This window comes from Tasmannia lanceolata, unplaced genomic scaffold (genome assembly GCF_043159265.1).
Source record: "Tasmannia lanceolata isolate RefF3 unplaced genomic scaffold, GAP_Taslan_0.1 ptg000019l, whole genome shotgun sequence".
Lineage (NCBI taxonomy): Eukaryota > Viridiplantae > Streptophyta > Magnoliopsida > Canellales > Winteraceae > Tasmannia > Tasmannia lanceolata.
The window spans coordinates 11,711,860-11,722,863 of record NW_027518696.1 but is presented as its reverse complement, the minus strand read 5'-3'; the positions used below and the strand labels follow the sequence as shown (position 1 = coordinate 11,722,863).

Genomic DNA, 11,004 nt, shown 5'->3' with positions numbered 1-11,004 from the left:
GTAGAGTCAGACAGCAAAGTTCTCATGGATTTCATCTCTAAGAAAGGAAGCCACCCCTGGTCCATCTCTTTCTTCTGGCCCGAAATCATAGACCTCATGGACTTCACGGGCCCTCATCATCAGCACCAGTTTAGAGAAGGTAACCAAGTGGCAGATGCTCTTGCAAATGAAGCTTGCAAATCTAGATCTCATCAAATTTTCCATGGATGGTCAGAAATGCCTCGCATAGCCCGGGGGGCTGCAAGATGCGACGCTAATGGTTTTCCAAATATTCGCCCAAGCAAATGATCAAAGCAGGTGGTGTTGTGTAGGGTCTTTGGTACCCCTTTGTTTGTCGCGGTCTAGAGGGCTGGTTGTTTGCCCTCCTCTTGTATTGTGCCTTCAATAAATAATATGCAGAGGCCCGCCCCGTGGTCGCATTCCTTTCCGGGTTAAAAAAAAAAAAAAAAAAACTGACATCTCCGAATTATACAACAAGACTACAGAGCCCGTAATGAAAGAGCACCTTCACTTCTGTTTGGACCTGTATCAAGATGGAGTTCCCCAACTCAAAAGGGGGCTTAGCAGTCTGAAGGATAAGAGTTATAAGCTTGCCGATGATGCCGTTTCGTCAGCAGAGAGAGATGCCTATAATTGTGCAAATGAATTCAGCGATCCAAAATCACTGCTCAAGCAGAGGAATGATTTATTGGAACATATATGTCGCATTGCTCTCGTGATGATTGAGAATCTAGGCCATATTGAGAAGTTTACAATTACACCTAGCCCCTAATTATTTTCTCCCAATCATTATCGTTGAAGCTCATTATCATTGAAACATATTCAAATTATATTATATTATATAATACTGGCTTCTTTGGTAGACATCAAATGGTTATAAGTGCAATCACCCAGTTCTTAAAGTTAATTTCATCAATGGCGAACAAAGTTGATCAATTCAAGGAACTTTACTTGAATTACAATCAAATAAGATTACACTCCAACTTAATTTTGCAATCAACCATATTGTAATGACCCCAAATATTCCTTGAAGCAATTGTTGGGTACCCCGGATTTGGGTTGGGTGCGTAGTGGGTCACTATAAGTGTGTGGCCCGCACGGATGCCCATTGGATAATCCAGAATGGCAATTTCCAGTTATTTTGCCGCACCATAACAAAAATTGGGTTTAATCAACATACATTTATTGACTGCCAGAAAGATTGGGTTTTATCAACATGTATTTTTACTGTTACAGCTTAGACCGTCACGAACATTTTATACTGGCGGTTGCTGAAGACCATCTGTAAAATTTCCAAGTATAAAAAAAATTATACATGGTGGAAACTTTTTTCCCAATTTCGCTCGCAAGAAGAAATAGTAAGCGTCGAAAGAACAATTTTAAGGAAACCCATATGAAAACTGTCTGGAAAAAATGGTAGAAAGATCATGATGAAGATGTCCTTGCCTTATTTCTCTTCTTCCCTCTATTGCATCGGAAGTCACAAGAAACCCATAACGGAAATGGTAAGAAGATGATTAAGGGTGATTTTCTACCCATTTTCTCTCTATTGCATTAAAACCTAGACATAATTTGTAAGGAAAATTGTACAAAGATGCATTGGGTTGCTAGAAACCTGTATTTCTCCTCACTCCACAACAGACGGTGATGGGGACCGACTTCCTCTCTCTTTCTGCCGTGGATTGCAAAGAGAAGGATGTAGAAATTGTTGTGTGCAAGTAGGGACCGGATGAGAGAATAAATAGACATTTATGGGAAGAAACACAACTCCTCATCACGCTGGTTCCCTCCCCAAAAGTCTCTTACATTTACACCCCTTCTTTTATGGCTTTTCACTTAATGCCTTTTCACAAAACCAACTAAAAAAATGATCTAGGCCGTTGATCTTGCACATGCCACATCCACCGTTAAGATAATTTCCTAACATTCTCCCACTTGGCCAGCAAGATCTTTGAGCCAAACATAAGGATCATATCTTTAACTTAGTTAGATAATAAACACAATATTCCGTTCAGCAAAAACTACTAACAATAAACCATGTAACCATTGGGTCACCAACTCTACCCAATAGCCTACCACACGATTATATCATTAGTAATACTTACTAACATGAATGTAAACGCATACATGCATAAGATGTAAATATGGTCCAAAATAGTCTACAGACATTCTACCTCTTACTCACAATCCATTTACGTAATGTGCACAAAATGGAGCGGTAGAAAATAATATATATCAGAATCATAAAATAAAATGTGATCACAACAGTGTATCTCAATACCTAATACAGACTCCCACTGTCATAGGCTATCAAAAGTGTCAACCAACCTTATGCGCGCTACATGCTCTCTGACGAGCTTTAGTGACAAGCTCTCAGTCAAAGGATCCGTCATTTTCTCGCCGGAACCGTGGCTCTGATACCACATGTAAGTGTTCATCATAAAAGGAACACGGGCAACTGATCTTTGGCAGTCCAACTTTGAGAAAATCACAATTAACCATATGGATTGAAATTGAAACAGTAAAGGGAACATACCGAAAGCCGAATATCGTTTTGCTATCACTGGAAGGATTCCATTCCGGTATTTCTCCTCACTCCACAACAGACGGTGATGGGGACCGACTTCCTCTCTCTTTTTACCGTGGATTGCAAAGAGAATGATGTAGAAATTGTTGTGTGCAAGTAGGGACCGGATGAGAGAATAAATAGACATTTATCGGAAGAAACACAACTCCTCATCACGCTGGTTCCATCCCCAAAAGTCTCTTACATTTACACCCCTTCTTTTATGGCTTTTCACTTAATGCCTTTTCACAAAACCAACTAAAAAAATGATCTAGGCCGTTGATCTTGCACATGCCACATCCACCGTTAGGATAATTTCCTAACACAAATTGCTTAAGTAAGCCCATCACATACATAGAGTGAAGGTCCTCATGACCACAGAGACCTTTATGGAGTGATGAGGCACCCAGTAAATGTCATCCAAGAAGCAGAACACTACCAAGAAGCCTATCAAGGCAATTAAACTGGAAGCATCAGAACCACCAGGCTGACATTTACCATAGCAGAGATATCATGTTGATTCGCCCTGATCTGAGCCATCAAATGAAGTTGTCAACCTTATTGCAACTAATGCTAGCCATCAGTATAGATATCTCTGTTATTTCATTATATGATTACTTTCATCTTAAATCATATCCTTTTAATGGTTAGATCCAACTTCGATTAGCCCCTAAATAAATGTTCAACAGCATTGTGTTCTAACTACCGAAAGATTGCTACCTCACATCTTCACCCCTCACCCAACAAAAATCCCAGATCATACATAAATACCCCTCAGCCTTCTTCATTCTAATGGTCCATTCCCAACATTCTCTAGTACACCATTATTGATGAGAATCTCTTAAAATCCCTAAGAAGTCCTAAGCTCTAGAAATGATCTCCATCCCTAATTGATTGGGCCAAAGAGGTAGGGCCAACCTTTTGCAAGCATCAAATGTATGAAGACTATAGAATGAAAATCTCATAGAAATCCCTACAAATTCCTAAGCTCTACAAATGCTTTCCATCCATAATTGATGGAGCCAAAGGGGTAGGACCATCCTTTTGCAAGTATGGAGACTAGAGAACCACCCTTTAATGTTGGGATTTTTTGGAAACTTCTCAAGATATTTGCAAGGAATCATTAGCAAGCATGGGGCTCTAACGAGTGTATTAGAACGAAAGAATAGAAAATTATTATAGATGGAAATAGGATTTGGAGGGTAGAGTTGGATCCATATGATGAGATAAGAGAAACCCTAGGCTAATCCAAGCCCCTGGGTCAAATCCATCAAAGCCTAGTATTTGTGTTGGAAACAATCATGTGGTGAGAAGTTGTTGCAAGGCACATCTTGTTCCCAAATAGATCAAACCACCACCACCACCACCACCACCACCCTCCTCTGTGTCCTCTCCTGAATCTCTAGAGTTGAATACTGATGGGTTGATTGGGTCCAACGCGAGTTGGTGGCCTACTAAGTGACTGAGAGTGACACGACAAAGGGCTTTTTTGTTGCTATAGGTATGAAAGACCCCAAGAGACGGAGGTTCAGGCACTGTTTAGCAAGATTCTTATTGTTGACATATCTATATTGGATGTGGTGATTGTTGAGGGTGGTTCGCTTAACGTGTTTCGGTGGGTTAGAGATGGGTCCAGCTACCCTTTGAAATTCATTGATGCCATTTTGGAGTTTCTAAGGATATGTTTCAGAGTTAGGTTAGTTCTTAGATCAAGGGTTGAGATTTAATTAGGGTTTTCAGGTAGTTATGGAGGTACATATATGTTCTTGACTTCTTGTTAATATTTTTTAAGATTTTCTTTTGCTGGAATTTAGTTGGTTTTTTACTAGAATTTTCATGGTTTTGGTGATTTAGATTTTAAAGTGCTAATGCAAAATATTATAATTCTAATCATATTCTACACTGATCGCGATCTATTTTATATTACTTTCTGTCACTTTCTATCAGTTTTCCTAGTGATCTTGTGGTTTTCTACATCATCTATTCTAATATAGCTGGGTGGGGGTTTCACAGTTCACGCTAATGTGGACAGCCCCATCCAGCGTTCAATCCTAAGTGGCAGCATAAATATAACACAAATATCTTTTGTACCCCAAAATGGAAATTCCCTAAAAATCTAGGATGGTGGTTTCACTGTTCACGCTGACATGGACAGCCCCCATCCCGCGTTCAATCCTACGTGGCAGCATAAATAAATCGTAAATATCTTTTGTACCCCAAAACGGAAATTCCCTAAAAATCTGCTTAAAATCACATATTCCATAATTTCCCTAAAAACCTGTTTAAAATCGCAGACTTTCCCAAAACACATACAACTTCGTTCCCAAATATATACGACTTTCTAACCTTGGCACGCAGATCTTTAATATCCTGTCTATCTATCTCTGTAGATCTCTCTTTTCCTGATTCAGGGTCAGTTCTAATCTCTTCCAAGGTAAATATGTTTTTTAGATATATATGTTTTCATTCTCAATTTGATTGCTTAGTTTTCAGAGATTTATTGTTTCTCTTTTCTTTAAATTCTTAAATTCTTGAAACCTTAAATCTTTCCCTTTTCCTAATATTTCTCTTCTTCACATTCACAAACACCCAAACCCTTAATAAGTTTGGTTGTCTACAGATGTTTTGGAATTTCATGGGCATGAAGATAGGCTTCTCATCTTTTTGGGTCAGATTTGGTGCTAATGTTATCACAGGGTCAAATTCTCTGGATTTATTACCATCAAAATAATGATTTCTTTTGTATTGAATTGATTGTTTGCTATACTTGCATATGAACTGCTGTGTGTGATCTACTGTACCATAATCTCTAACAACTCTATGGACTGTTTGCTTTGCCTGGAATGTGAGTAGAAGTGTCACTATTTTCTCTTGATTAACTCCTACGTTTTGTATTATGAAGATGTGATTAAATTCTGTTACTATTTCCCTGTATTTGCATTGCCCAATTAATGATGGCTTTATTTTTTTGTTAAAATTCATTTTTCATTCAATCTTTCTTCCAAATTCATAATTTACCTATTTCCCTGTTAGAGAGATGAGAGAGAGAAGAGTTTTAAATGGGAAAAGAGGGTGCCACGTCTGCCAAACGCACTCCCCACGGCATATTAATCCAAACTCTCATTTCACACTTGAAAAGGTTAAAAACTATGATTGTGGTATCGAGAGATAACATGATTACTTCCCCTGTTATTCGACTTTTTGCGTGGCATCGAGAGATACCATGATTGTGGCAAAAAAGCACGGCACAAAATACATACTGATGTATCCGTTAGGATTGTCCCATCTTTATGATTTCCTCCATATGATATGATGGCCTAATCCTCAGTGGGGCCCAACTGTTGGGCGTAAAATCGGTGCCTACGGTTGCTGGGCGACATGTTAGTAGGGGAAAGATTTCCTCCGATCTTCCTCTGTCCCTTAGAATTAGCATCGTCTCCAAAAGAGAAACCGTCCCCAAGCAAGAAACCCTGGGAGAGATGGAGACCTTCTGTGTTGGGCTGATCTCCTTTAAGGAAACCGACTTATTAAGGAAAATTAATATAATACCTATCGAGCAAAGATAGAAACTTATCTCCGGGGAAAGTTGACCAATTGAGTTAGACTCCCAAAACAGTACGTCTCCTATAACGTTCTGGACTCCTCTCTATAAAAAAGGGACCCGCGCTCATAACAGGCACATTCACATTCACATTCATTGGTAAGGCATCTTAGCCTCATCTCTTTTCTTTCACCTTAACTGTGTTTCCGATCTCTGACTTGAATATCGAAGTAGCCGCCCGGAGCCACAACTCCAGGCTTGGTGAAACTTTTTCTGTAAGTGCAGTATCCCCGCAGGGACATCTTTACCACTGCTAGATCGTGTGAGCAGATTTTGATATCATCACCAACCAAACGAATGACTTGAATAGAGTGACAGGACTTTGCAGGCATTGTTCTCTCTTTAGATAATTTGCTTGACGAGGAAGGAGACAAAAGTTTCAGCGAAAAAAATTTCGGTGTGGTCAAATTCTGCAACGAACTAAAATAAAAGTTCCTTAAGGGGTGCACATCTTTTTTAGGAGCTAGCAAGATAACAAATGGGGCCTAATCGTTCAATGATCCCAACCATTTATCTATTAGGCATTCCGTGGATGGACAATGCATCGAAATCCACTCCCATCTGATAATCCTGACCCTTCAATTTCTAGCTAGACCTTCCATTTGTAGGCAATTGAGACCATTAATCTTAGAAGACACCACGAGATGACCGAAATAGTCTTGATCCCTTCTCGAACAGACATCCCGTGCATGAGATAACGGACTACAAAAATCAACGGTTTTAGCTTTTCCCAAAGGAACCTAAATAAGGAATTGATCAAGGGCTGAGGATGTTCTCAGGGTGGTCTGTAGAGTGTATCTGAAAAATACGAGATTATAAGGGCTTACACAGTATAAAATTGAAATCATTTTGGTTATTACGGTCACCCGTGGGTCCACCTAGCCCGGCCCAGTTTTGACTAGACCTGGCAAAAGCTACCCGTGCCCGCGGGTCGACCCGACCCACCCGCAAATTTGCGGGCACGGGTCTAAGTTTTAGTGACCCTTGAAAATCTAACCCGCGGGTGACCCAACCCGCAAAAACATGGGTCAGGTCGGGTCAACCCGCGGGCACCCGCATTTTTAATCCTTTTTTTTAGAATCTCATCATCACTCAGCAGCAATGTTTTTTAGAGGGAACTCTCACTTTATAAAAAGTACGGTATGGAAGTACGGTATGGCCCGCAACATAGGATTATCCAAACCGTCCATTATATGGCCCATAGCCTAAATAGGTTATGCCCCAAAATTATTTCCATTGGTTGATTCTAACCCTCCGATCTATAGAGGGTTAGGATCAACCCTCTAACATTCATATTGGAGGGTTAGGATCATACTATGGAAATGATTTTTGGAGCATAACCTATTTAGGCTATGGCCCATCTAATGGACGGTTTGGATCATCCTATGGTGTGGGCCATACCATACTTTTAATAAAGTGAGAGTGCGGTCATAAGAAAACAGAGTGTTGATAACATTTCCTTATGTTTTTTATTTTATAACAATTTGCTACCAAACTTCTCCTCCGGCAACTTCTAGGCATGTGGCGTCATCGGGGTGCAAAGATGCGCACATGGCAATTGTTGCTACCAAACAAAAAAAACAAAAAAAAAGTAATCATTAAAATTATAAAGTTTTAGATGAAAAATTACGTACAAATGGTTATAAGGTTATAAAATTACGAAAAAAATACTAATAAAACATAGAAAGTTATGACAATTACCTGAAAAGCAGAGATGCGGTCAAAAAGATAATTATTACAATCCCATATTTGCGGGTGACCCGCGGGTTGACCCGGCCCACCCGCGGGTTGACCCGGCCCACCCGCGGGCTGCATGGGTCACCTAAATTCTGACCCGCAAAAATGCGGGTCATTTCCTCACCCGACCCGTGGACCCGCACCCGCATCACCCGCGGGTTGACCCGGCCCGACCCACCCGTTTGCCAGGTCTAGTTTTGACGTGACCCGTACGGGCCAGGATAAATTTCAAATGGGTCCACCTAGCCCGGACCACTTTTTGCCAGGTTTAATTCGGATCAACAAAAAATTTGGGGCCTATGATGTAATCGTGGCTTGCGGCAAGTGTTGCCCTCATTGATGGGCCCCACTCAAATCAATCTTTTCGTGACCAGATATTGAAAGGACCGCGGACTCATTCCGTCATTCGGCCGCCTTTCTAATACCCCTATGCTTTTAAGTACAAACTACAAACTAATAAATAAAGGGCAAAAATTGTTTGGCCCCCCTGGACGATAATGCGCCACCCTTGTAGCGCCATTTTGACGTCAGAAGCGTTATAGTCTGCCCACGATTCAGAATTCACGTCAGAAGTTTTGTTACAGTGCCACAAGATTTCCTTCATAAAATCATTTTTTGTTTTTTTTCCCATGAGAACCCTGTTATGCGACCTTGGTCGAATCTTCATGACTGCCCCATTGATGATCCAATTTGTTCCTCCGCTGCATCCCATCACAGACTGGCTACAGTACAAACTAATCTGGTCAGGCAATGTTAACCATCTGAATGGAGGACTTTTGCCCGTAGAATGTTGTCTAGTGCCCTTGGCAGAGATTTCTGGCAAGGTTTAGTATTTCTTCATAAAGTTTGAATTTTTCAAGTAACAAAAATAAAAGCACAATCGGCATAGTATAAAAGATAAAACTGAATGTTCTATGACATCGACTTTCCCATCAAATATCAAGATTTTGAAAAAACAACAAGAATTTTACTGCTGAGGAATTTTGTCAATACCATTTTTGTGTCCACATGCTTATCACTTATTTGCTTTAGGTCTTGAGTGACCCTCAGAAAAGGGCAGTCTACAATCATTATGGAGAAGAAGGTTTGAAAGGGGTACCCCCTCCTGGTTCTAGAAGCAACTTCTCAAATGGCAATTCGAGTGCCCAAAGTGATTTCCATTTCAATCCACGAAATGCTGAGGACATCTTTGCCGAATTTTTTGGGAGTAGCCCTTTTGGGATTGGCTCGATGCGCCGCGGTAGGTCCATGAGGTTCCAGCCAGACAGTGGCATCTCTGGGGGATTTGTTGGGCCTGAGAATGGATTCTGATCTTACAGTGAAGGCGTGGGGGCTAGCGGAGGAGTGTCGCGAAAACCGGGCCCAATGGAGAGCAAGTTAGCATGCAGCCTCGAGGAGCTCTACACCGGGTCTACAAGGAAGATGAAAATCTCGAGGAACATCGTCAATGCTAGTGGGTAAGCATTTCCTTCCCTCTTCTGCGCACCTATGAATCTCTTTACGTGACTAAAATGCTCCTAGATTGATACTGGATACATTTTTTCATTTGAAAACTTCAAGGCAATCTCTTTCAGATTGTTAAGTCGTATTTGCCATAACAAACAGTTGGAGATATGTGACAAAACTGTTCATTGGTTAGCAATGACTTGCAAATGAATATCTTCATTTTTATACATGCCTAAATCAAGACTATCACTTAGATAATTTTTTTTTTGAATGGTGATATCACTTAGATAATTACACGTCTTTCTTATAATTCTGACCTCTAATTACAGCTTTCAAGACTGAAAGCAAGATACTAGCCAGAGATCAGATCACTTGTTTTTATTTCCTTCTTTCATGAGTTGAAGGTGTTTTGTCATATTGTTTGGTCTGTTTTTATTTTTCCTTTTTGTCTCGTGTTGTTTTTGGAGATCTCGTCAGTCTCCTCCTGAGACTTCGGGCCGTTATTGGACTTGTTATCATTCAAAAAAAAAAAAAGGTTTGAAAGCAGTGTCTAGAAAACTCAACCAAATGCTCGAACACAACTCACTAGAAAAATAAAAGAAAAAAAAACTTATACTGGAAAACTCAGAAATTACACGGTGCAGCTTTTAAAGCTCAATCAAATAAATGACATGGGGACTCTATGTCTGATTCAGATTTCAAGTTTTTGCACCTTGTATGCAGCATTGTGTCAAACACTATTTTGGTACAAATCAAATGACTCTTTTCACTGTCTTGGTTTTGCTGTTTCCCTAGCAAATGCAAGAACAAAATCGATCTTACATGTACCGCCAAACGTTAAACAACAACCCAGAGGGGATAAAATAAAGAAAACAACCTTCAATTTAAATTATTGCATTTTGGGACCATACGAGGAGTCTCATAATCACATGCCTCATATGTACATTTACAGCTTAGTCTCTTTCACCTGTCAAAGATTCAATTTATTAACAAAACCAAATGCCTCCATTGAGTATTATAACATTTGCACATACAGAAAATGATGAGTATCTTATCTTACTAATCGTTTTCTCTTTCTCTGTATCAAAAAATTATAATTTAAAAGCAGTCGACTAATCTCAGAAACAGAGATCTTAACAATCAACGTGAAACCCGGCTGGAAAAAAGGAACAAAGATCACCTTCCCTGACAAGGGGAATGAGCAAGTGAACCAGTTCCCGGCCTACCTTGTATTTGTGATTGACGAGAAGCCACACAACATTTATAAGCGAGATGGTAGTGACCTAATTGTGAACCAGAAGGTTTCTTTGGCTGAGGCACTTTCAGGGACTACTGTGAATCTGATTGCACTTGACGGGCGTAAACTGAACATCCCTGTGAATGACATTGTCAGCCCTGGATTTGAGATTGTGATTGAAAAGGAAGGGATGCCAATTGTAAAGGAGCGGGGGAAGAAGGAGAATTTGCGGGTTAAGTTTGAAGTTGAGTTTCCAGCGAGATTGACCGTGGATTAGCGGGCAGGTATCAAGCGCATATTGGGAGGTTGACAATGATGATCTGGTGTTCTTAATAGGTAATTTATACACTGATTATATAGCAATCAAATGATTTGTTGTAATTCTTTTCTTCTTTCCACGGGGCGTTGTTTTATACG

At 40.1% G+C, this 11,004-nt stretch overlaps 1 pseudogene; it reads left to right on the top strand.

Moving 5' to 3' along the window:
* Window positions 1–493: 493 nt before the first annotated feature.
* LOC143852308 (uncharacterized) lies at window positions 494–10,897 on the top strand (annotated as a pseudogene).
* The last annotated feature ends 107 nt before the right edge of the window (window positions 10,898–11,004 follow it).